This window comes from Cardiocondyla obscurior, linkage group LG23 (genome assembly GCF_019399895.1).
Source record: "Cardiocondyla obscurior isolate alpha-2009 linkage group LG23, Cobs3.1, whole genome shotgun sequence".
Classification (NCBI taxonomy): domain Eukaryota; kingdom Metazoa; phylum Arthropoda; class Insecta; order Hymenoptera; family Formicidae; genus Cardiocondyla; species Cardiocondyla obscurior.
Window position 1 is genome coordinate 2,775,510 of NC_091886.1, and position 27,867 is coordinate 2,803,376.

General features: G+C 39.3%; 1 protein-coding gene across 4 annotated transcripts in view; it reads left to right on the forward strand.

The window, feature by feature from the left end:
* Fur2 (furin-like protease 2) overlaps positions 1-27,867 on the forward strand; it is a 293,284-nt gene that overhangs the window by 110,319 nt on the left and 155,098 nt on the right. The gene's annotated exons all lie outside the window — the stretch shown is intronic.

Sequence of the window (27,867 nt, forward strand, 5' to 3'; positions counted from 1 at the left end):
TTTTATTGTGATCGCTTTTCATATATTTAATTCATTAAAATTAGAAATTATTACTAGATACTGTTGCGATTATAAATTATTAAATTGTCACGTAAGATAATATTAAGAAAAGAAATTAATACATGGTTTTAAAGCAATTGATATGTTTTTGAGAAATTTTTTTAAAGCAACGATAATCGTATTAACTGGAATATAGTTTGAAAACTACGGAAACTGCGACAGAAATATTTTATTTAATATGGTTGTTAGCATGCATATGCAGTAATTGACAAAGTAAATTCTAATGATATTACATACATAATCGCCCGGCACTGTGTCCAATTTCGAAGGCTTACAATTTCTACATTAATCTCTGCGTTATACAGAGATCATGATATTAATGATTTATTGCGTGGATAATCCATTAATGGGCGCAGTGCATCAATTCCCGTAATACCATGCATTATCCACGAATAAGAATCTTTATATTCTTACTCGTTCAATTCAAATAATAATGTGATCAATTAGTTACGTCGTTCTATTTATTTTTTATATATTTGATCAATTTAGATTATATTACTAAAATTAATGTTGACATAATTAAAACGTTTAACTAAATAATATAAATGACATTTATATTACTACATTGCTAAGTTACGATGCTCGATGTGATTTCGTAATAAAATTGTCGTAATAAAAAAATAAAATTAATAAAAAAAAGAACTGCAGTTTTATCGATATAACAATCATTATTATTACGTTACTACTCAATTGTACGCGTCGTAAAGAAACTTTCTTCTCGTTTCGTAATTTTGAAGAAAACGAGAAGACGTAAGGTGCAAACGGCGAACGATTTTCGATAACGTTAACGTTTGCTCGATAACGTCGTCCGTATAAATAGGTCGTCGTTATTTCCGCGAATTTTGGTCAAAAGTCTGACTCGATCGGAATTTTTCGTTACGTTACAGACGCTTTTTTCGGCACCCTACTGGCTGCGCATTCCTCGTATTTGCACACGCCTGATTGTACCAAATATTTGATGGCGAGGCATTCCCGGCAGCGCAGTCACAGAGTGATTTCTTTCGCCGGTGTTCGCATGGTGTTTGTCGGCACGCGATTCGACACTACAGCTTGTCGCATCGGGGAAAGGAACATGCACGGAACACGGAGATGCCAATTTATCCCGTTTTATTTCACTTTCGCGGAGAACGCGATGACGACAGCGGAACCGACGACGGACCAATTATAGAGATTGGATTTTGTTGTCAATTTCATAACTTTTGCATAAACCGCCGAATATCCTACGCGTAAAAAAAAAAAAAAATAATGCACAACTGCAAGCACATGGTGCCGATACGTCAACGGCGATGTTTTTTCTCTTCTTTTATTTTTTTTATTTTTTTTTAGAATTACTAAATAGTGATATGTAGATATAATACATATACGCGTACGTATGTAGGCATGCGTATACATATACGCGTGTACATATTTTGCGTGCGCATCTGTCGGCTTTTCGGACGAATGACGTGTATCGTATTTTTTTTTTTTTTCTTTTTTTTTCGACTATAAATTACGGCGTATTTTGCGCACGGCGATATCTGGTCGGCTCCGCTGCGAGGTATTTTTTAAATTAAATTTTTCACTCGGTTTACTTTGCGATCGCTACGCAGGTTCGACACGCAGTTCGAAATGCACTGTCACGATACACTATCGCGTGCACGCGATCTGAGCGTAAAATTCACAAAAAAAAATTGCACTCCGTGTTCTGCGGATGCGATTATTCATTATAGAGTAGGCAATGTAACAGAGTCGTGTCAATACAAATGCTTTTAAAAATAAAAATAACGTTGCTGAATAATAGTCCGCGTGATGTTAATTTTTTGTAATAATACTCTCTATCGTGTACGATTGTTCATTTTGTTAATTTTGCATTATATTTTATTTACAGAATTTACGTGGGATTTAATTTAATTTTCTCATATTTAAATTTTATTTTTACGTATAACATATAAATATACATATACGTTTTCTTTTTTACATTTTTTTTTTAATTTTCTACGTAACTTTTTTGTAAATGCAGATTTGAATCTATATCTCTCGAAATGCCAATATTATTTTGCGTAAATCTCTAAACTTCTTATCTGGAAAGTTCCAATACTGCGTTTGCACTTCTATCGTTTCGTCCACCCGATTTATTCCCGAGATACGCATTTTCGCGCGAAAGAGAAAAGTCCGACAGCCGAGTCCCAAGGTTTTATCCACGCTCGCGATGAGCACGAAGTTCGATCGAGCCTTGGCCGACGATTACACGATATCCACGTAGATCGGAACTGCCACGTAGCGGCACGTCGACTGTGGCGTAATGCGGAATGTGGAAGGATCGACATGTCCATCGCTTTGCCGTAGAAAGCCTCGGGACGTTAAAGAAAGTTACGACTCAACTCACTTCACTGACAGTTTAGTCGAGAGTTTTTCGTATAAATCCATGTGCCGTCGTGGTTGTTTACAGTACGTTCGTCACGAAATTGGGAAAAGAAGCGCGATGTACAAAAATTTCTTTTATTCAATCTATTATTCAATTATCCGACGCAAGCGCTTCGTCCGGCTACGTTGATTAATTAATTTTATTTCAGTTTATTTTATTCAACTACGGTATTAAATTTTTCAAACACAAATGTGTAGCAATTAAAAAAAAATAAAAAAGAAAAAAAAACAAGTAATATAAGTTAGACTAAATAAATAAATTTAGAAAATTATTTAAAATGTTAAAATATTTATTGGTTTAAAGTAATTGAGTCCATAGATATTCTTTCAATTATTAAAAATTTGCATTACGAATTTATGAACAAAGTAATACGTATTGCAAGACTTTTTTATACCCGTTGCTTCAACGTGGACGTTAATGAGTCAGAGTATAAGCTCGCAAACGTGAACGTAATTCGCGTGTGTGTTTTCTATAGCCATGTAATTTCGCTAGGTTGTTTTCGGAAAACGGATCACGGATATCCTATCGAGAGGTGTCACGATGCGAAAGGTTTTATTACGCATTCATGGTTTGGTAACGCGCAGCTGTAATCTAGTTACGAATTTCGCAAGATAATCCGGGCTCGGCTCTAATTGAACGATGTGCCCATCATTATCGCGCGACGACCCACTGCAAGTAGTTCGATTGGCCGCCTCTAAATTTTAGTGAACGATGTACGATGACAGGGCGTAATTGAGTGCTCAAACTGATTAATCGAAACCACGATAAAACGCACGGTACAATTATAATGATATTAATAGATAGATATATTTATGATTAATTATTTAACCGATACGCTGTTTCTACTTTTCGTAAGATACATTTTTTATAAATCTGCAAATCTGCAATAATCTTTCTCTCGTTCATTTTTTTTTTTTAATTATTCGATGGAGTCATTAATTCTTGATTCGATATTCTGTTAATTTTGCTATTAATTTTAATGGATTCGAATTATCACTACCTTTTTACGTAATAATTTTTAATATAAAATTTTTTAACAATATTAATTCTTAATTTTTATATCTTTAATGTTTTTTATTTTTTCTTTTTATCTTTTTAGAAATAAAACATTAAATTAAATATTTCTTTAAATAATATTCTAATAAATATTCTACATGATTTGAAAGTTTCTTTTTAAAATATGTAGATAAAATAAGCGTAAAATTATTGTTGAGGCAAATATTAGAAATTGTAATTTATTATTTTATTTGCAATATGAAATCGGAATAAAGTGTGCCTCTCACGCTTTCGTCGCAATTAGCATCCTCATTAGAGGACACATTGTCGCTAGTTATTCCTTGATGAACTTGCGTTCATGATCGATGATTCAAGATTGATGTAGTTTCCGACGAACTTCTTAATGGCGTTCGATGTCCCGATATGCGTTGGTGCCTATCTGGGCGTGACATCGCTCATACCCGAAAGCGACATTCCCGCCGATGACGTTGATGAAACTAATTATTCGTGCGGGTAAAATTCGCGGAAACTGTAGATAACCGTGTCCCTAATCTTTTGTATCCGTAATATAATCGCCGCGCCTGATCCGATAAAACTACCGAATGTTGACGCGACACAATATTCTCGTGATATTCAGAAATTTTTGCAGACTGTAAGATTTTATCTACATTGTTAATATGCATTTGAAATATATTTACGAACCAATACATATTGATTTAGAGATAGTGATTATAGCAAATAAATAAATAGCGAGGTTTTAAGATTTTAATGCCATATTTTACGTTTGAAGTTTAAAATACTACGTTGTTACAAAGTTAGATTTACATTTATGTTGGTTAAAAAAAATTTTTTGCTCTTTAGTCTCATTTTAGTGTCGAATAACGAGAGATTACGTTGAAATTGACTCGTCTAATTTTCCCATTACTGTGAAATTTCAGGGGCGATACATTGCACGCGACCAGACTGGCACATTAGGCGGCGTCTCTTTACCTTTTCAAAGAAAGTGTCATAAACCACCCACGTCCGGCGGTTCTTATCTCGTTCTCCCTTCGTTCTTACGATTCCCCGGTGCGTGCTTCCGATTCGTTAGCCTTAATGCGTCAGCTCTTTACGCCTCCGTTTTACCTATCTACCCCAGCCATTTACTTTTTCCCCTCTTTTCGATTTTCTCCCGTTCGATTGTTCGTTCGTTCGACGCCTCTTTCTCGAATTCGCAAATATTTCTTTCTTCCATTGCCTCATTTCACGAGCGGTTGAACAAATGCGAACGGCGGCGCTTCGAGGACTGAAGCTAATAACTTCCACAAGTTCTAGCAAGAGAGCATTAACAAACGGCGAATATCTCCGCGCAAAAATCTTTTTCAACCTAATTATTTATTTCTTAATTAAATATATAACTTATTCGACGAACGTGATGATATTTTTTGAAACAAAAGTACTTTTTTTAAACGAATAATTTATATATATGTATTTTTTTTTTTTGTATTCTCAACCAACTCACTTTTTTAAATAATATATCGCTGAATGAAACACGCGAAAAATGAACGTTTGAAAAATATTCCGAAAGTTCAAATACAATTAAAAAAAAAGTTGATAAATATTTTAAAATAAAATTGGTGAATTTCCAAGTACTTGATAATTTCTTGACAGAACTGCTTCTGCGGGTGAATTAACGCTGTATAAAATGAACCTGCATGTGATAATGTCATTCTCCGCGCTTTTTCTTTTTTTTTTTCTTTTTTTTCTTTTCGTAGCGGTGAATATAATGCTCGTAATTGCGATTCGTTTCCGGCGTATGTCTTCGGTCTATTTTTCCATGGTCGTACGTCGCTTGGTACTTTACCATTGAACCCCTCGTTAATTTGCATGCAGTAATTAGACACGCGAAAGCTTGCGTTAAGGTGCGCTGGAATCGACTTTTCTTTTTGCCGAACAAAAGTGTTCGGAGAAAGAGAGGGGGAAGGGTTCGCTATCCGCGAAAAAATCGCAGAAGAGCTCTCTTGGTGTAGCAGTAATTGGACGCTTTTTATATAAAAGACTCTATACCATCTGCAGCACGGTATTGTTAAAACTGATGCTCTGTATGTACAAAGGACTATACCGAAAAGTTGAACGTTAACTTTAACAACGTCGAGCTTTACAACAATTTAACAATTCCAATAGGTGTAAGTATATCTGGGATACGTTTGTACAAAAAAGAATTATGTATTTTTAACGGAAAGCGCGAATTAAATAATTTGTCTATATAAAAAAAAAAAATATGAACCCGCATTTATACTTGAGCACTCTGTTATAATTTTTATTTTGAGCTCATCGGTTTGTATCATAGATCACGTTATATCACTATGCTATAAATAACTTTTATTGTGAGATATTTTTTTCGTACCGTTCTTCTCTCTACGGAGATAAAAAGAGGCAAAAAGCTTTGAAAGCCTATCTTTCAGCTTTGACATGGAATGTTCGTTTTCTTTTATGTAGTATTCTTTTCACGTAGGAATTCTCAATTTAACGGCTTTTATTAAAATATATCGAAAAATTCCGAAATTTACCTTTTAATATTACTTAATATTGCAATAGTGATACGGGAACAGATAATGCGGCAAATTTACCACGATAATAAACGTGTATCAGTTTAATATGAAAGATCTTTTTTATCTTTATCAGCTCATATATTAGAAATCTTGCGATTCTACAGATTCTGATACCTATAAATTTTCGTAAAAAAATAAAAATAAAATAAGGAACATTGTAATTTCAACTATGTTTTACAAAAAATGACTGCAATGGTGACTAAAGAAAAATTTATTACGAACTTACTTGCACCGTAGGGAGAATGCCTTTACTCTATATTTGTAGAAATGTGTGTTCGAAAACTTTTCTCTCTCGGAGTGTACTCATTTTTCAAACTCCGTATTGGCCGTGTTACTATTTCCAGAAACAGAATATATTGCAACTAAACAATTTATTCCTCAAACGCTCAAAAGAATTCAACAAATATGAAAATAAATTTAATGACAAAAAGACTTTGCCTTTTCTTTTTATACAAAACAATATCAATAATACAAGGCGCACGTTAAAGTTTAGCAAGCGTGCGTAAAATATCGTAACGCCGAAGTTTGAATACTTAAAAAACTAAAATTTAAGTGCTAAGTTTCTTCCGGAACTAATATTTACCGGGCTAAATATCTTCTATTTGTCACTAGATATAAATACTTTAAACCGCGATTTACGGATCATCCACAAGCAAGAACGCTGTCATAAATTTCGTTTTGTAAATGAGCTTTGTGGGGAAAAAAAGAAAAAAAATATCGTCGACAAAATAATGAACAAAGTGTGACCAGTAGTTTTGTTATTTCGCTGGATAAAGACCGACATAGGTGTTGCATTATTTCGCGCGATCGTTCCTTTCGCGCTTGTCCGTGCTATTCCCGCCACGTGCTCGCAAAGCGCGCGAGAAAACGATATCACCGGTGGCATTTCGTGTTGCAAGCTCTGTATATGTATACGAGTAGGCAGCGCGGCGCACGGCATATGGGCATTTACATCCCGTTGTATTCGACCGCGTGCGACATGCATTCGCGATCGACCATTATTCCCGCTGACGCCTACGACAGTTGACGGATCTTTTCGTGACCGTGCCTCATCGTCCGACCCGCGATTTTTAGAGACTAAACAGATACGGCGTCCCCGTTTATGCAACGCTAATTGTTATTTATTTGCGCGGTGCCTACGGTTCAATCTACAGTGAGAGGAGAATCCAATTACTTCTGGCCTCAACAATAATTTTATGACGTTTCTGTCCCACAAATATGTTTAATTGATTCAACTATTCGTATGCGCGCGGGCAGAAATGCCGCGAAATTATATCGAGGCCAAAAATAATCTTTTATTTCTTTTAGAGTGCACGATTTCCTTAATACCTATCGCGAGCCAGCGGGGACGATCAAACGTACTCGCCTCTCCCGATGAAAATACCTTTCATTATGATTTTTAATAAAACCGCGCGCACGCGAAATATATTCCGCGCGAAAGTTAATACGTCGATAAAATTTTGCATTATGTTTTAATGTACGATCGAACGTATCAAAGGGAGAATAATGTGTGCGCAGCTTCGTGGTATATATTTAAAAATTACGGTCTTATTTAATATTATTAAAAGCGAATTGCAAATTCGCGTGAATCAAAGTTGAAATAAAGCTTTCTTTTTTTTTATTTTTTTTATTTTTTTAGACGAGATTGATACCGGGATAAAGTATTAGCGCCGATTGTGTCCAGTCCGAGTCAACTGGATTAACTGACACTGGTCAAGATAGGCGTAAAATAATGCGAAATAGATATGTTAATTACGTCAACTACTTTTGACGGCGTAGCATCCGATACGTCATGAAGTTTTCACGGCGTGACATTTATGCTTTGTCATTATTAATGTTATTGCGCATAACGAATCCCCGTCGAGCAGGCCTTACCGTTTTAAGCTGAAATTGCATTATTGCAGGATGACATTATCGTAATTGTTTCGCCAACTCGCGATGCTCGGAGCAAGATGTATAGTTGTTGACGCCTTAAGCGCTTTCAAGAGCGTTTAAGTCCGCGTTACTGTCTTAGCTTTAATAATTGATTTTCCGATGCTCTGCGCGATAATTAGGATTATGCCTGAATTATCCCGTTTTCTACATGCTCGACATATGTTATGTCAATGGTCTTTAAGTTCTTTTATACGCGTACGCACGTGAATGTGCATATGAAAAACATGCCCTGGAAAATAATACAGTCATCTCTGGATTTATAATTTTATGATATTTTTTATGATAAATATGATCGAGCCAATCATACATATAATTCAGTTTATCAATTTATCGTAAGAAAAATCGTAGGATTACGATTTAATTTACGAGTAGTTTTATTTTTTCTCTCGGCGTATCCAGCGAACTTATTAAAGTGAAACGCATAATTGTGTGGTCTGTTGATAAAAGAAAAAAATTTTTTCAGTCTTTAACATTAACAAAATTAATTGACGCCAATTGTCATTGATCGATTCTTTTTACAACTATGTTGCGTATTTGTATACGGCACGTTAAATTTTCCGCTTGCGAAACCAAGCGCCATTGATTATTATTACAATTTCTGTAATATCCCGTTTTATTCGCGGACGCGCACAAATTATTGTTCTCGAATAGTAATTAACGGCCGTACGGTGGCAATAACGGATAGTAATTCTGGCGATAATTTGAATTGGATGTAACGTATTATAGCAAAATAATGATTTTATAGTGCTCGCACGAAACGTCGGACTAGCGGCGATTGTTTCCGATAATCACCGCTCGTAAATATCCGGATACCTTTTAATGGTTTTGAATAAATTAAACGTTCGCCGCTGATATTCTGCTCCTCGACGATGTTCGCGGTCGAAATGTGCCGAAATATAATGACAAGTGTAGCTGCGAACTAATTGTAATGGACCAGGAGGACAATTATTGCATCGCCTCCTCTTTCCACCAACGTTAATGCTGCTTGTAATCTATGATTATTCCGCTTTTGCGTTGAGCAAATCGATGCGTTTAAGATATCGTTTAATCATTCCCTAATTAGCTATTTATTTTTTTTTCTCCCCTTACAATTCTTGATTAATTTATAATTAATTTAGGTAATTGTTCTTTACTTAAACTACACGACTTTAATTAAAGTTACCGACGTGAGGAGGATTGCGAAGCACAAAATTCTAACAGTTTTAAACAGACGTTACTGTTTGCGTTCGAAACGAAGGGATTAACGGCGTGCGTAAAATACAGCCGATATGACATTCGTTAATCCGCGTGTCGCGAACGCGAAGGGATTGACCTGCGTGCGAATTTGCACGGCGTACGCGGGAAAACACGAACGTAGGTAATAAACAGACGCGCAGCATAAATTTTGTTATATGTATATTCGTCGTCCTGCGTTCGTACGAAATTTCGCAAAACCGGCGAGGGCGAGACATTAACGCGACCGCACCGGCGTGCCGAAATAGAGATCCCGGGCCTCGTCGCCGGACGGGCTGACGTAGCTCGAAGTCATCGCGCGGCTCGTACGTTGCCTGTCGAATTTGTCCATATCTCCGGGGGACGCCGGCTGTAACGTGGCATCGTTAGCCGGCCTCCCTCCGACTTTATGGACATATTTATGTTTGTCACGAGCCCGCGTGCGCGTGCACGGCCGTGCGTGCGCGGCAATATTAACGATCACCTCTCTACGCGGCAAAGCAAACGCCCCCGCCTCGTATCGCGATTAATATCCGTGCTTTCCGCTGGGCAGCGGCATTTGGATTTGTAGAACGTAATGATACATTTTGCTCCACGTGCAGGTAATTATGTATTACCGGTCGCGAGCTACTTCCGCCTTGCCGCAACGCAGGGCCCAAAAATGCAATTCCTCCCTTTTTCCCCAGCCTCAGAACAATCCATTCGCGTACGCGCCGCGGAAAGAGAGTATATTCATCGTTATTGAGTGGATATTTATTACATCGCGCGGCACGATGAAAAATTCATTCGACGTTTCGATACAGACAGCGCCGTTGCAAGGCTCTACGGCGGCGGTATCGATTCCACCCCGCAATCATGCGTTTGTGTATCTGTAATGAGAATATTACAACGATAATAAGCGAGGTAGCTGACGGCCGGTGCGCAGAAAATTGTTTACGCGAAACGTTTTTCGGACGTGCTGTATATCGAGTGAACCGAATTCGATGATGCGCTCGCGATGGAAGGTTTATCTAAATATCCGTCGGTATTTTATTTAATTCTATCAAAATTTATAATATTCGTCAATATTTCCATTTTATATTAATATAATCGATATGGGATTGACTAAAAACGAGAGCTTCTGGGTAAGTTCGATAACAGCCAATAAAATTTATTTATTCGTAGTGTAAATAGAAGTAAGCAAAATAGATTTAATATTTTTTTTTTTTTTATATATGTATATAAAAACGACAAGATTAAACATTTGCCAGTATTCGGTTTTTGAATAGAGATATTTGTAGATGGAATTTTATTTTATTTTATTTTTTTTAAGAACGTAACCGTCGATTCCATTCGCGATAAGCCGCAGTAATTGATTGCGAATAAATTGGTAATCCGGCGATAACAGCCGCCCTCGCCCGGTGCCAAGCCACATAATTAATTCTGCGGTGTTATCTTTCTGTTTCAGGTGAGTCGACGCCGTCGAGAAAATGGACGAGCTTTCTCCCCCGGGGCTGTTCAACTCTGAATACGCGTAAATCTTCTTACGTACACGCGCGCATGGACGGCTAGATACGTACTATCGACGCGTATTTCTTTTCGAATACGGCGCGAACCGACAGTTAAACCATCCGGCGGTGTCCGCTATTCGCGGATCAAGCGAACGAATTTTTCTTCCGCGGGATTACAAGCGCAATTTCTCACGACTCCTCCGGCACGGTGTTATTTTTCATTCATATTTGTTTTTCTGGCTGCAGCGCTTGATTGTACGCGATAATTCGGGCCGAATTCTCCGTCGGGCATCAACAAATCATACACGAATCATTTTTGGTAGCACGCTAATTGGATGCCGAGTTCGTGGCTCGTCTCGTACCAAACGGCCGAGTTTATCGATAATTCCTCGCAAAATGCTAATTTACTGATAACCAAGCGCAACCAATTTAGAGACGCGCTCCGTTTTGCTATCGCTCATCATTCCGCATACGCCAAATATGCCTGTTACAGTTGTAAAGTGATTTCAGATTCTGGCCCCGCATATCCGAATATTGCCGCGATCGATTTTATTCGACCTACATGCCCGCGTAATGCAATTATTGGGGGGGGACATCCGTGTGTGTCTGGCTGTGCAACGCGAAAAAAAAGGGTCGTCTTACCGGCGAATTAAATATAAATAGTAACGAACGAGACGTAAGCGCGCATACGTTATCTTCCCGAAGAAAAAAAAAAACATCGCCGGGGCCAGTTATAAAATTCATGAAATAATAAGCGTTCCCTGAAAAATGCAAAGGGATAGATTGAGAGCATCGCCAGGGCCGCGCGCACAAAATACCTAAATATCTTGAAGAATTTATTTCGATATTTAAAGAAAGCGGTATCTTGTAGGTATTTCAAATATTTACATCGACCGTCGCTGCCGAGACACTAGCCGAGGGGTCGCGAGTGTGCGGGCGCACGGAGACATTCACGAAGATCCCACCAAGAAAAGAGAGCTATAGTCCGATATCGGTTGTCACGTTATTCGCAACCCGCCAACCTCAAAAGCGAGCAAGGAAACTTCTTGTTCGGTCAATGCCCCCCTTTTCCGGCTCCCGTCTCTCTCTTTGTATTGGATCGCCGTAGCGTCTTGTCTCCCGTTCACCTGTAGGTGTATGCTCGTAGACCGCCGTCGTCTCGTTTTGTACATTTTCCTTAGAGTCGACAAGCTTGACGCGATCGTGAAGCTTGTTCACTACGGAATTTCCTCGGAAAATACGCGCCCGCGCTTGCGCCTGTCGATTGCGCGAAGTACTTAACATGGAAAAAGTAAGTCGTCGCGATTCTCCCCCGTTTGCGTTTTTTTACGGTCAAGGGCTTCGAGTAAAAGATCGAACAACGATTTTGTTGTCTAACTAATAGTAAAAAAAAAAAATCCACGCGGTTGTCAGAGATAAAGACAGAGATTGAAACGTCTTTGAGTAATATTCTTTTTGCCACAAAGAAAAAAAATAACACGACATATCGAGAAGATATAATAATCGACGTAATAAATATGAAATACTTTGTTTAAAGGATGCATTGAATTAAGAGACGTTATTTTAGAAAGTAGCTTCAAGCTGTTACATATCAAGTATCGAAATCGTTTCGATGATGTTCAAGAATATTATCAAAGTTAGTTTCCATTCTTATTGCGATCCTCTTTCGCTTCCTATCAGTCAAGAACGCGGAATGGAGGGCAATTTATTAGCTGTACTCGTTAGACAGAGAGTGATATAGATAATTTGGGAAATGTATCTTGCGAGAATATTCAATATGTTATCAAGATGCGCGGACCGTGAAACTTTGATGGCCCTTCCCTCTAGTCGAACTTATTTGCGTCTGTATTACTTGTTCCCTTTCGGTCAAGGATCCTCGAACAGAAAATATTCCATCGCTCGCTCGGAGAAGGCTATTACTATTTTAGAAATTTTATTAAAGTAATAATGTCGAATGTTACTCGAAATTTTAACGATCCCGTCAATATTGTTTGCTCGGTCTTCTTTTTTAAATAAAGACTTATTTTTTTATCTTCTGAACTTCGGGACTATTTTATGATTTTACGGAACGTCAAAACATTATAATTTGAATTTTAATTATAATTTTAAAGGACCAAAATAATATTTTATTTACCAAAATAATTATTGAATAATAAATTATATATTATTTAATTAATTTTAATTAAAAAAAATTATTATTTTATTCTATCCGTCGAAGAATTTGCTTCGGTCGATTAGTTGATCGAGACGATATTACACGGTGCGCATTTATCATCTTGATTTCGAGGCTTGCTTGAAACTAAGGACGTTATTCATTATCGCGGAGTTGAGATTATCGCACTTCAAGGTCAGGTTTTTTTTTTTTTTGCTGAAACATCGCGAGAGTCACGCACGTGTTCTCGCGATCTGTCTTAAACCGATAAAGCCTTCCGATAACATCTGGAACGTCTTATATTCGTGTTTCCGTAATCACCGCGATTTTAACACGTCCGCGATTCATATCGGATATCACGCGCTTTATCCGCGCAGGCTCGCGTTAATCTCGCGAAAGCGCGAAGGCCACCGACACACAACTCCCCGCCGCGGGCTTAATTCGTAAGCCGGTACCTCGGGCATTTGTAATTAACTAAATGCCAAAGACACAGTGATACGCGACGCAGTTCTCGCTCGCCACGAGTTTTCGTCAACGCGAGGCAAAGGCGCCCAACGGTCAGCGAATTTTCCCGTTTCCGCCTGAATTTTTATCGAGAACGTGTTAAAAACCCGAACTTCGAAAAATCGTTCGGGGAAAAAAATCAAGCTTAAAACGCACGCGAGAGATCGACTGGTTTTTGCATTCCATCGGCGCGGAAATCCATAACGTCGAAATACATAATCGTCAACGTGTCCGATTTACGTTGCTGATGAACTGACGGATCGACAGTCGGCGTTCGACGTTATCTGACCACGTTTACGGAAATAGATATCCCAGGATAAATGGCGCGGCTTAATTGGAACGCCGATATGGCGTAATGGCGACGTGGATAACGACACGGAGTAATATAGCACCCCACCCTACGCTTCTCCCCGTATCGCCCTTTAAGATAGCGCAACGCCCGGTCTCGAGATCCTGACTGATTGCGCCGATGTCGCAAGAACAATCGCGGCTGGATCGTGAAACTTTCGGGCCAACGAAGTAACTTCGCATCGAAAAGATCCCGAGATGATCAATATTTGCTCGCGTCGGGAGGGCGAAATCGGAAAATATTTTGTTTGTTTCGATTTGGCGCGACGGCGTGACATCTTGTTTGCGTTCCTTGCGCGCCGCGAAGAAAACATTCCCGGTTTCCACGATGTTTTTCGCGGGCGGCCGATAAACTGGATTTTCCCCAATTTAATTAAATTTTAATAAGGTACACAGTTTAAAAAGTAATCTCGCCCGCTGGAAATACCCCGGCAATAATATCGTCGGCGCGGCAGTCTTCGTCGATTGAACGAACTGCAGCGACCGGGCAGCACCCGCGCACTTCCGGTCAAGGGAAAACAAATATCGCCCGCCGCAACGTCGCTAGCAGCGCGAAACGTTAATAACCGGGAGTGATGTATGGCCGAAAAGTTTATATTCCGGCCGGCGGGAGGGAGAGGGAAGTATTATGATAGATTACGCAACATTCCGCGCGGTGGATGCTCAACTGAGTTAACAAGTTGATTAGTCGGGGTTACGACGATTTAAATAACATTACCGTCGCGATGATACGCGGACGATTTTCAGAGCCGGGAATGAACATCCGCTTGACCGTCCGCCGTCACTTACGAAGGTGTTAATTTCAAAATTGCAACTCGACGCCGGAAGCTCGAGTGACAACGACGCGGGAAAGTCAATTCCTTCCGAGTGTAGCTAAGAAAAATCGAGCCAAGACGCTGCTTTTTTTTATAGCTAAATTTTTTACGGGTATGACATTAAAGGTGAACCTAAAGATCTGCACTTTGATATTTTTACTATTTTTATAGATATGCATAATTTGTGCGCTGAAGATTTAGATTCGAGGTATTTAATATTACAAATATTAAAAGGGAGATTTGATAGTTTCTAGGACGGTTCGTGCTTTTAATTAATTCATCTAGCAGATGTCTTTAAATAATTAAAGATTCTTAGAGGTTCGTGAGTAATAAGAACTTTGCTTTGGAGAATAGCCAAGCGCACTGCATAAATCTTGGTTAATGTATTTGGGAGAGATGCAAAAAAATATTAAAATTGGTTTCAAGATCAGTTAAATTAATTATCATATTCAGACCTCGTTAAATTTTTATTATCTTATCACCTACTTGCGCGCGACATAGCTGTGCCCGATTATTTTCGTTTAGAACTGCTTTTCAATTAACTATTAATTTTGATTGTTAAAGCTTCTGGCGCAGATCATTAAAATATGATAATATTTTCGCGATACTCTAGTGATTTATAGTGACTGTGACAATCTCCTCGCAATCAATTACCCATTATTTATTCGATCCATTGGATACGCATTATATTCATGCGAATTTTTCGGCGTTATCTCCAAGAGACAAAGGTATACTAACCATAAAATATGCAAATACAGAACAATGAGCCATTTGCATTAATCACAAAAGTAGTTACGATAACAATACGTACAATAAATAACTAAATAAACGAAATGGACGGGCGATGTTAAACATCGGTTATAAATTCGGTGACAATTTTCCTCGAAATATATACGCGCGCGGCGATAAATTTATCCCGCTTTTCACCGATAATAAAAATGGGCGCGGGGTGAAAACTTTTCGCGCGGAATGTCCTTGTTAGATTCGCGATTACGTTCGTAGCGCGGAATGTTCCTTAAGCCGCGGGCTACGTTACGTGGAAACTACCAGGCCGCGGCCGTCAAATAAGGCGAAACTGCAGGCAAATAATACGAAAGTGTGTACGGCGGTGCAGTTTCGCGCGGAAGCCCATTGGCGAATTTCGCGGCGCGGCGAATTATTACGACGTTGGCCATTCAAAGCGGGATATGCAAAGCAGAAACTTAACAGTGCTTGCTATATACTCGCGTGAGCTTGGAACTTTTACTTCGACCTCCCGGAGGTTTTTCGCCCTTCCTCCTCCTCCTCTCCACCCTCGCTCTTCGATTTGCAACTTCATTACTTGAGTCGGCAATTCTCAGGTCGGCCTCTTACGGAAAAACTCGTCGCCGTTTTGTCGCTCTCCTCGTTTTCTTACGATTTTTCGATTAAACTTCCCCGCTACTTTGTATAACAGAAGACGCGAGGGAGGGAAAAAAAAAAAAGAAAAAAGAAAAAAAAATTTGCAACCGCCATCGGCGATTATTTAATCAGCGATCGCGTCGCAGCGCCGTAAAGATTAACGCACTTTTAAGATGAAGAGTCCGCCGTTATCGCATCACGTGAAGAACTGCCGTTTCGTTATATGATACCGCGCCGAAAGAACGATAGTGTCATTTTATGCCCCATCAAGCGAAGATCGATACTGTATAGATAGCTTCTAGCGGATTCATCTTGATGATGGAAACGGTTTAGAAGGGTGTTCTACATTCGATGTAACTTTGCTCCAACCTGACAACTTTGACGTACGATGTAACTCGCGGCTTTATCGTATATTTCTATATATGTAAATAAAGTTTTCTTGAGATTGCGTCTCTAATTTATATCCGCGACTTATGCTTCGACCGGCATAAGATTCGCGTTACGTAAATACCGTAAGATGTTACATTTCTCCCGAGATATTCATTCTAAGTTTAAAGTTTGACGAATGTCGAAATATATTCGCGCGCTCGTTAAAACCTGCCAAATACGACTAATTACGTGGCTCTCCCGACATTTGTTGCTAATAAATCTGAAATCTCAGCGCAGTATCGGGAGCTGTGAATTTCGACTTAGATGGCTTTCAAATCGAAAAACTTGCGTCATTCCGCCGGTTTTTATCCCGCCGCAAACAACGTGGAAATGTCGTCTGGCGACTATACGCCTAGCATTTGCGGAGCAAAAGCTGGCGAACGTTGAAGACTTCCAGCAAAAAGCTTCATCGGGAAAGCCATCTCGTCAAAGACTTCTTTCCTACTGCCTCCCTTTGCCACACGCCCACAAACAAATACATACGTGTAGACGAACGGTACGTCCGAAGCTCGATCGATCTTCCGCGGAACAGAAATCCCTCTCGAGAGATCGCGTAACGCTTATCCTGAGTACATATGTGAGCTCATTTCCATTGAGTAAAGTTGAGGAGTGATGCTAGGAAATGTGTTATATAAGCATTCGGCAAAAGATGGTCCAAGGGATCCATAAGTCCCGGATATATCTTATAATTCTCTTATTCATTAAAATCACATTTCGAGTACCGAGAGAAAAATTCTGTTTAATATTAATAATGGCAAAATAGATTAAAGTTAATAATGAAAGATTTAAATAAATAAAAAGCCGTGTTTTTTAAGGTACGCTGCTCGCTTTTGTGCATTTTATTTTTGGGTTTAATTATATGATGTATCTCTTTATTAAAAAGCATAATAATATATTAAAAGTAGCTAATTTTGTTAGTACGTGTTAATATTCTTGTAAATTATTCGTGCTTCATTATTGAGTTACATTTTTGAGCTACATTACGCTTAGAGGAGTATTACTATTTTTTTTATTATTTTTTTTATTTTTTTTTTGTTTCCTTTTTTTTTAACAGAGTTGCCGAAAGCGAATCCTCCGAGACTTTTTAGCCACCTTGCTTGCGTATTTACGCTCTAATCCACACACGTTCTAATTAAATAACCCACAGACCGCAGGTGATATTTAATTAGAGCCGCAGTAGTTATTTTAGTCACGATATTATTCTAGCGAAAAAAGGGGTCGACGACTCTTTTGTGCGTTTTAGTTGGTGAAAGAAGTTTAGGTTCTGGCAAAAGAGGTGAAAAAAAAAAAAAAGAAAATGCTGCATACCTGATAAGGATATATGAAAAAATATATATGCACAAGCTAATTTTGACTTCTAAGTGTCGCGGTTATTTTAATTGCTTTACTAATTGGAACAGGAAAATGTGACTAATAATTTGTAAGCAAATTGCGTGAAGAACTTCATTACTTCACGATACCACACTTTTGTTTAATATCTAATTACAAAAGAGTTTTTATAATTCTTTCTATTTAATTTATAGAAATTAATACCTATATTTGCGCAAGTAAAGCAGTATGAGAAGCATGACATAGGTTATTTGAACAAAGCGATCTACCGTAATAATTTTGCGATTATCAGAAATAATTCGCTCGAGAGAGTACGCGCGTGCCATCGTTTTCCGGTTTTATTCGATCAACTTTCCGCGAGATGCTATTGTAATAATCCTTTGTCAGTGATGCAGAAACTTTACGGTTCCGGTTTTTCAAACTACGAATTCGCACAATGCCCATTCAAATATGCAGTGAATTTTTTCGTGCACAGTGGATAATAAATTCGTCGTTTCAATCAATTCGATATGTGCGATATGCGCCTTTCCAAATATATGTTCATGTTTTGCGCGCGGTCTAATTATTAACTGTTACACAGAGTTTTAAATTAAGAAAAATATAGTGTAAAAGTGTATAGCTCTTTAGATAATTATTTTTTTAATATTCACAAATTTAATATTTAATACAGTTTAAATGAAAATTATAATTAAAGTTAGGGGGATAAATATGTAATTATACCGAGATTATATTTCGGTATTACGGGTAAAAAGATGTCTTTATCCAATTCAAGGTAATGGAGATGCAATAATTGGCGCAAAATAAAATACACAAAATTGACATGGAACAAGATAAATTGCGAGGTTCTTATCACAGAGACACAGTAAGGTAAACGAGTCGCAAAAAAAAGTGAATCGTTTCTCATTATTATTCGTACCTTTCTTGCAGCATGTGGCACATGTTCGCGATCCTATTATTGAAAAATTCTCTCAGTCGCATTTTTAGTATCAGAGCGTAATTTACAAATAAATGCTTAGAAAAATCGCTCGAAATGATTATAAAATAACGTCATTGCAGCGATATAATTTTTTTTTTTTTTATAATATGAAATTCCGCAGAGCTTATTTTACATGCTATATATTTACACGAGTCGCTAGCACATTTCTCTTATATTTACTAATTATCAAAGTGGCGAATTGAATCCTAATTATTCTTTTATTTAAATTTATCATTTTATCATCTTATAGCTAAAAAGAATTTTTTTTTTCTCAGATTGAGTGTTCACGTTTCTCGACAATACGTTATTTCTCACCAGTTGTGGAAGAGAATTCGCAGATAAAAGAATCAAGTTTCACGTCAATTATTTGCGATGATGTTTTATTCGATATCGTATCGCGGCTGCTAGTATTATTTACTAAAAAATTAAAGGTAAATGGTTGGGATGTTTGTTACGGAGAACGATAGCGGCACTGTCGTGTAATGTTATTTCAAGTAACATGGTCGCGCTTTAAAATGCAGAGCGCGTAGGGGCGCGGTAAGGGATAAGGTTTTAAATATTAATTAATAATTTGCGATACTTTACAAACGGGCGCAACAATAGCCGGGCGTTTATATAAAACGACTGCCAATTCTGACTTCGATAAATTCACGTTCGGGTACCCGCACTAAATCCATTATTGTTTTCCGGTGTCAATGCGGCGGCATGGGCGATATTAATTTTTGCGCATCGTCTCCCGCGTATAAATTAGTCAACGCCGGTGTAGCGCGCCCCAATTAATCCCATATTGACAGCGACTGGAGGCGCACGCTCCCTGCTATGACGAGGGTTTATTGAAACGTGCGCGTGCAAGTAATCGAGCGTGCCGGGTACGAATTAGCGATGTAAAAACGCGCCGTTACATTTTGCGAAACGAAACGCCGGCGCACGGCGCGCATCGCATCGCCTCGCGAACGCGCGTTACAGTTTTAATTATAGCCAACGCGTTCTTCCGGCGGAACGGCTCTATACTCACGGTCAATCAACGACCGATTCGATTACGCCGATAATCGAATTGTTCTGTCCGTTGAAACAAATTTTTTCCACCGAGCTCTCGGCCCACTCGACGAGAATAAGAGCTCTGTTAATGCGTATACTTTCACCCGAAAACTATGTTCCCTTATATATATTTTATTTTATTTTATTTTTTTATTTATGCTTCTCAGCGAAATTTAATTTGCTGATTTTACAAATGCGAGTGATTAATTAAATTACTTTGCCGAATAAGGGGGAGCTTGTTGGAGTTGGTAACCGTTTGCAAACGTCAATTAATAACCGGATTTTTTAGGCGGCTCGTTCACTATTCGTGCAGTGCTCCGTCAATTAAAACGGAATATGATACCGCAAAATTTGACGGAATTTAATTTAACTTTGTTATTTTTTTCTTTTTTAAAATTTTTAAGAGCTCAGAAGTACACACACTCAGAGGTACACAATTTATAAAAGTTACTTTTAATATATTAATGCATCAAAAATAAATACTATTTTACAAAAATTAATTTCTCCTCAAACTCTACCCTATAATCGACCGACGGAAATAAAGAAACGTGCGCGGATACTTATCTTTATTATTTGCGACGTTTTGCGAAAAGAAAAATATCATATTTCGCGATGATTTGTCTGTCGGGCAGGCGTCACAGAAAAAAAAAAGAAGCGTGTCAAGGTCTAGAAATTTGCCCACGCGTAAGTAACGCGCGATGGGTCGTACCGTCGCGAATGTTCCCGTTGAAATTTGTCATCGTCGTATTTCGACACCGCTATCGATAGCACGTATATAGATCCTGGCTCTTTCTCTCTCCCCGGTGGTTTAGGGGGGGGGGAGTGGGTTTTTTTTCCTCCTCCGGAGAGAAGAGGAGGTCGGAATCGGGGGCGTGCACTGCTACTTATCTCGATGGTAAGCGAGTGGTAAGTGCAGAGCACCTTGGTATACCCGGAGTAAAGAGTAAAGAGCCTTTGAAAGTAGCTAGGTACGCCCGGTAGTCGTCGTCGACGTCGTTGTCGTCAGCCGCAAACTCGATGCAGGGTAAACCGAGACCCTCGTAAATCATCGTTTGTATTCCGCGTCGGTGCATCGTGAATCAAACTCACTCAGGGAATCCCCGAGGTCGAAACCACGACGACGACGACGACGACGAAGACGATGACGGCGAAGAAGAAGCCCCGTTCTCTTTCAGCGTTTTCTCGCCTGGCCCAGCCTCAGCCAGGACTCATCGTTTTTCTTTGATTAATCGACTTAGTTCCTTAATTTTTTTTTCGGGATTCCATCGAAAGTTTATATGTGTCGCTCGAAACTTTTAATTTGAGATGTTATATCCGCGGAAAAGTCTGTACTCTTTGTAAACATAAACTTTTGACGTTTAATAAGCAATGTGGTAAAAATGATTGTATAAAAAAAAAAAAAGAAAACTGAAGATTTATAAACGTCGCTGAATTTTAAAAGAATCTTGAGAGGAATAATTTTCAATTAACCGCGGTGGCAACTTTTAAGAAACATATCGCGAGGTTCATTAAAAATTTTGAATGTTACGCTTATTTTATTTTTCTTGCAAGGAGATTGTGAAAAAATCGGCTTTGGTATTAATTAATATTAAAGCATTTCATGCGATGGGGAAAATATATTACGAGAGAAAGATCCGCCGGAACCGGAACAACCGCAAACGCCAAACTGCAGCAACTACTTGAGAGTATACCTTGTTTCGCATTGTTAAATGCTTCGCATCGTTAAACTGCATCGTGTAAAGCGTGCATAGACGCGATAAGGACGACTGACTATTTTATAATTTTCGTCTTGTGTCGCATTGTTAAATAAATTCAACCTACGGTAAAGCGTGCGGCAATGCGATAAGGACATCAGTATACGGTGGATTCTTGGGGAAATATACGCCGAACGCTGTATATCTCAGGATTTATTTTACGTCGAGGGCGTGAGATAACGTACTACGTACCTTTTATTCGTGGAAATAAATTATGTCTTCTAATATATACAAGGGGACAATTCCAGTGTAACGCGCGAAATCCCGGGTTTATTAAACGCATTTAATGCAACGCAAAAATAAAAACAGTAATGCAAATGGTGAATTTTCGGAAAGGAGAATACGTCAGGCTCGGCCTAACTAGCAAAATAAATATAACGTTTTTAATTCGACGCCTTTGAGAAATTAAAGTTTTTATTAGCCCTATTGTTTTAAAGAAAAATAAAAAAAAAAATAGTGAAATCGAGTCGAGATTTAAATGAAACATTTGCCGTCGAAATTTGTATATCAGAAACGTGTGGAGGTGCTCGGATATTTTATGCGAACATCGGTAACTGTCGTTGAGGATGCCGAGAATCCCTGAAATCCGCTTCTTTGATACGCGTTTTCACGTAAGAGCGCTTGAGCGTCGGTCGGCGCGCTGTCAGGAGGATCAATCTTTCTTGGCCCTCAGCGTCCGCTCGTTGAAGTTGTCGGGGAACGACTGGCAGTTAATTTACGATGCCGGCCAAGGAAGTTGGTCCTTCTGGCCTTATCAGCACAGCGGCCGTCGCGCGCGCAATGCGGACTCCCGCGGCGATCGAAGAAAAGCTCCTGTGGACACGGCTTTAACCCGCGGTAAACCCTTCCTCGTAACCGTGCTACCCTTTCATCCCTTTGTTACCCTTCGACTTCTCTCCGCGTCTTACGCTTTAGCGGTTACACCTTGCCGCTACTATCATGAGACCCGGTACTGTTTCAGCGAGTTTCTAATCTTTGTTTATTGAACCACAGCGCTTTCTTAACATTATCGCAATAAAGAGTTTTATTTATACGTCTTGTATATCGTTAAATGATGATTTAGTGTAATTGTCTTTATTCAAGAGATATAAATTTGAAGCTTTCTTAATTAATTATTGTGACGCAAAATATAATAACGTTTATGTAATACATTTTTTTTTTTTTTTAAAGTTTAATAATTTTCGATTTGATGATTCTATTTAGGAAAACTTTTCTTCTTATTTTGAAGGCTTTACTGTCGGCTGTACGAGTTTTTCAATAGATTTATATACGTCATAGAGAAAAATTTAAATATTTTCGGTACGTATCCAAGTTGAAAAACGGTGAAGATTGGCGTGAAATACATTTCTTTACATACTGCAACATCGAAAATTGAATATGAGATTAATATCGAACTAACCGTGTTTGCTTTTCTATTTTCTCTCTATTTTGCTTGCTTACGCCGTCAATGTTGCATCCGGAGGGTATTCAAAGTGACGCATGCTCGAGCATTTCGAATGTGCACAAAAGAGTGTTTGATAGAACTCTGCCTTTTTATCTCGTTTAGGAAAAGTTTAAACGAATATTTATCTTTCCTGCATTTTTTTTTTCTTTTCAAACATCAGTACCCTACACCGATCACCAATCTGCGCGTTAATTTAATTGCCTCAACAAGGCAAGAGACTTTCACATTGAAATATTTCCGGAAGACCCGAAAGAAACGTAACTATCGATTTTTCGCCGGAGGGACAATCGTGCGCGTTGCACGCGCGGTCGTTTATAAGTTTAACGCACAAATTGTTTAGCAGCTTAATTACGCGCGGGCGAAAAAAAAATAACAAAAAAAACGCGGAAATGGGAGTGGAAGAGATTGCGGGCCCGTTTACGGCACGTCTTTATTTTATAATTTCAGCGACACCGTTATCGCGCTTGCGCGAGTTAGACCCGTTTTATCAGCCAGGAACTAAAAGTCCGGGGCCGGGCATTGCAGCTGAATTTACATCTCTAAATGAATATGATAGCGTCGTGAGCGCGAAACAACGAAAAAGTCCAACCCGCCCCGACGTAAAGAGCCAACGAGACCCTTAACGTTTTTCCCAGCCGTGTCCAGTACAGCTCAGTTCCATCGTCGACAACGGGTTTACTCTTTTTAATCGCGCTTTGTTGCCTTTCTCCGCCGGTTCTTATTCTTATCCTCGTTTCGAGTACAAAAATGTGTCGGCGAAAAGAACGCATCTAACGACTCGAGTCCCCGTCGATGCTCGTAGGAGCGATAAATATTTGTTCTTCGCCCTCCGCCGCTTTACGTTGCGAAAGAATAATTTTTTTCCCCGACGTACTTACGAGTACTTCACGAATTCGCTTCTTTGAACACGACCGCCGCCGTTTCCTCGAGAGTTATCCGAATCGAAAAACTAACGAACATTCGTCCGACGTGAAATTGCGATTTAAGCGTTTGAAAAAAGAAACTTTGAAAAGCAGCGTGAAACGGGAAAAATTTAGTCGATAAAAATTAAGGCCGAGACGAACGCACGAACGATCTTGTATTTCTTTTTTTTTTTTTTTTTCTTTTTTTTAAAAGGTTTCTTTTTGCGCGCGATAGTTTTCGAATGAGGAAGCAACGATGAGTTTTCCCCCTTGCTGCGAAAATCGAGCGAGATTACCGCAGACAGACTGGTGGTTGTAATATCTTTCTTTCTATTTTATTTTTTTTATTTTTTTTTTTCTACTCATCTCTCTACCTCAGTTCGAGAGATTCAATTTTATTATGACGGATGTACGTTGGAAAACTAACTTTCATGCGGTCAAACTTTTTTGCACTTGCGGCGATCAGCTTTTCCTCATTTTGCGCGCGCGCGCCTCACGAATTAAGTCGAATTCATTACGCTTATTTGGCGAATTTTTTACGAACACAATTGTCAAATTAAATCAAAGTAATATATTACCGCCGAAGGTATCACATTACAGTTCAAGCCTAGACACTCGGCGCGTGTACGTGACGTTGAAAAGACAAGTGTATTTGAAACTTTAATACACGTCGGCAAATATAAAATGGAAATTCGGATGAAATATTAGAATAACGTTCAGAAAATTTCAAAATGGAGATAATTTGCAATAATTATATTATGCAATAATTATATTTCCATTGCATTGGCACGGTTAAATCCGACGATTATTATCGGTAGATTTGATTTATGTCTTTTCGATTATTCCACATCCTTTATTAATATTTAAGTATTATAATTATACCCAGATGTAATTCGCGATGCGACGCCGTGTCGATGCATAATTGCGTTACAAAATTCTGCGCGTTGACCTCCCGCCAGACCGTAAGAAATTAATTTCCGAACAAGTCGAAAAGACGTTATTGCCCCCGGGGCGGTATTGTTCTGTAATAACTTCTAATAATTTTCCGCCGTTACGTGAAGTCCTCGATACTACTACTTGGCGCGGTCGTTAACGGTTGTTATCGCGGTTCCCGCGTTCGCGCAAACCGTCCCGGAAGTCCCTCGGCATGCCTACATCGCGGACGAGGGGCTCGCGTAAAGAGCGCGTTTGTTAAAACTTACGGAATTATTTAATATCGTTGGAAAATGTTGGGGGAGAAAAAAAAAAAATCTTTTCCGGCGAATATCCCGCTTCGAAATTCGCGAATCAAAGGCGATCAAAACTAACTCCGAGCGACTTTAACTAGACTTTCTTTAATCTTTATAATAGCGTTTGCGATTGAAGCGGATTCGAAGCGCTTCGAGAGTGGTTGAACCCAATTTTCACGAATTCGTGCTCAAAATGGAAATGTATTTGTATGCAAGTTGAAAAGTCCCTGGCAGGAACTATGTTCCTATTAATCGCTCTCCGAGCGATTTAAATCTTCTTAGTGGAAAACGCCACGAGTATTTCTAGCTCACTACATGTTAAACGGTTTTAATAATTGTCACGTGAATAAGTTAATTCCTTTTACATAATCGTTTTATAGTTCATTTCTTCATACGTTTAATATTTGCTGTAGATGAATATTACCTGACAGTTATCAAGAAAGGTAATCAATTAATTTTTAAATACGTTCGTCGGTTAATGTATAAAACGAAAGGGCGAGTGTGCTATGTGTTATATTCGGGTAACAAACGATTCTAAATTTAACAGAAAGAGAGAGGAGTGAGTTTATTAGTAGAGTTTGTGAGAATAATAATTCCGGATTGCTTGATATAATTATGGTTTTCCGCGCGACTATATGAAAATATTTTCACACCCACTCGAGATATATAAAAGTCGTAATTCGTTTTACGATTTTTATTCAATGCGTATACACGGCCGAACAAAAATGGAAAATGCGCAACGTAACGAACGTATTTTTCTTTCGTTAATATGCAACAACAGGTATGCACTACCGCGGTATCTTCGCCGCGGTGCTTTTTCTTCATCCGAGCGCAACGCACCTGTGCGGTAAATTTCATTTGCGCGCCGTTAAAATGAGAACTGAGCTCTCTACGTCGCTCTCGCGAAATTGCACCGCGGAGGAAGCGCATTCGAAAATCGACTCGTTCATTCGCGCATTCGGATTAATTGGATTCACCTTTGACTGACTTCTGAGTTCCGGCGGTTGCGCGCCGCTAATGAAATGCATTCGGGCCCGGTATTTATTTCTTTTTCATAATACCCGGAGAGAGCGCGAGCCGAATCCACGAGTTTAATTAGCATTCGCGAAATAGCGGAAACGTCCGGGTCGAGGCGGAAATGTTTGCGTTATGCCGTGGGGAGGTAAGGGTGCCGTAAACGGCGCAACGACTTCGAGGACACTTCCGGTACATCTTCGCTCTTACGATCCTTTTTTAACGTCATTCCCTTAATAGCGCAACGGAGACGGAGTCGCAACGCAACGTCGCGCCGGTAAAAAACCTCCCCGAGAACAATCAAGCGAACGGACGACTAAGGGGAAACGGCGAAAGAGCGCGAGCTGAGAAAACGACCTGGGGTCTCGCCCAGACCCACGTTTTCTCTCACATCCTACTTTTCCACCGCTTATCCATATTTCCGTTGATCCACCGAGAGCCAACTTTTTATTTCTACTTTCGTCCTCGAAGATCGCCTCCCCCTTTGAAAATACCCGCCCGGGGGAGCGGCGAGAGCTACCTCATCATCCACCGCCGGCCACACCCTCTCGCGTTCCTTTTTTCCGCCCGTCACGACCGTAGTGTTTTACAAGGAAGTGCACTTCGTGCCTCGACTTCTGTCCCGGGCTCTCGAGGGACGACGGACCTGCGTCGGTTACGACGAGGCCGACAACGAACGTAGCTGCGACGCGACGTCACGACCGGCGGGAGCGAGCGAGACGCGGAATTTTACCACCGTGTCGAAACGAAATGACATTATTGTTCGCGAATTTCGTTGTCTAAGTGCAATATTAGCGCTTCGTGACCTATCCCCGTTCTCATCAGAGAACGTCCGCGTCGGTTCGACGCCCACCGGCGACATCTCCGTTCGTTACCGCGTGCAGGCGCGTCGGGTTTCACCGTTGAAAACAACCCGCTACTTTTTATTTGTATCACCTTATTAAGATCGCAGCAGCGTGCGGCTCGACTCGGCGATCTTGATAATCGCCCGGCTCTCGATCTTCCGCATTCTTTATCATCGACCTCATCGGCGAGCATTTGCAATTATTCATGGACCATCCCGAGGTTTTCCCGTCAAGAATTTATTCGTGATTAATTATTCATTATGTTCTTAACATAATTTATTGCAAATTCTACATTGTTATATTTAGAACTTGTTATCGATCTCGTCAAGAATCGCATGATTTGCTCGATGATTTTTTAATAATAATTTTCTTTTATATTAATTCTTTTGAAATTATTTATAATTTTTCGTATTTTATTACGAATTATATTTATTATTATTCGCGATTCATTGTATATTAATTATTTTAACGGTTAGATCATTTCTTACTAAACTGACAACCTATTATTTTTTTTAGATAATTTTATTAGGCATCGATAAGTCTTTTTTTTACGATGATAAGCCAACCAGATAATCTCCGAAAGGACCATTCCGAAGCATATTAGTTACATTCGCTATCGATCTCGCAAATCGTCCGTAGTTCGTTGTTTGAAGATTTTAGATTGATCTCGGCTTCGTTTAAAATGCCTGGCGATTTGCAACGGGACTAAAGTGTGCGCTTCGATTTTTCCGCTTACTTCGTCGCCTTTTTGCTAAGGAATTGGCGCGGCGCTATTTGCATATGTAAATTCGATCTCCCGCGAGTTAACGCACAGGAAAGTTTCGTTTGCATAAATAACGTAGACAATTCGCAATATCGAGTCTATTGCGACCGATCGACTTCGCAAGATCTCTGCAGGAAATCTCACGGTAATTGGAGTCTGAGAAGTCTATCGGTTCTCCAATACGACGAGCTCGAACTGTTAGTCTTCTGGACTTTAAACGAAAATCACTACAAGACATATTGCCGTGAAAAGATACG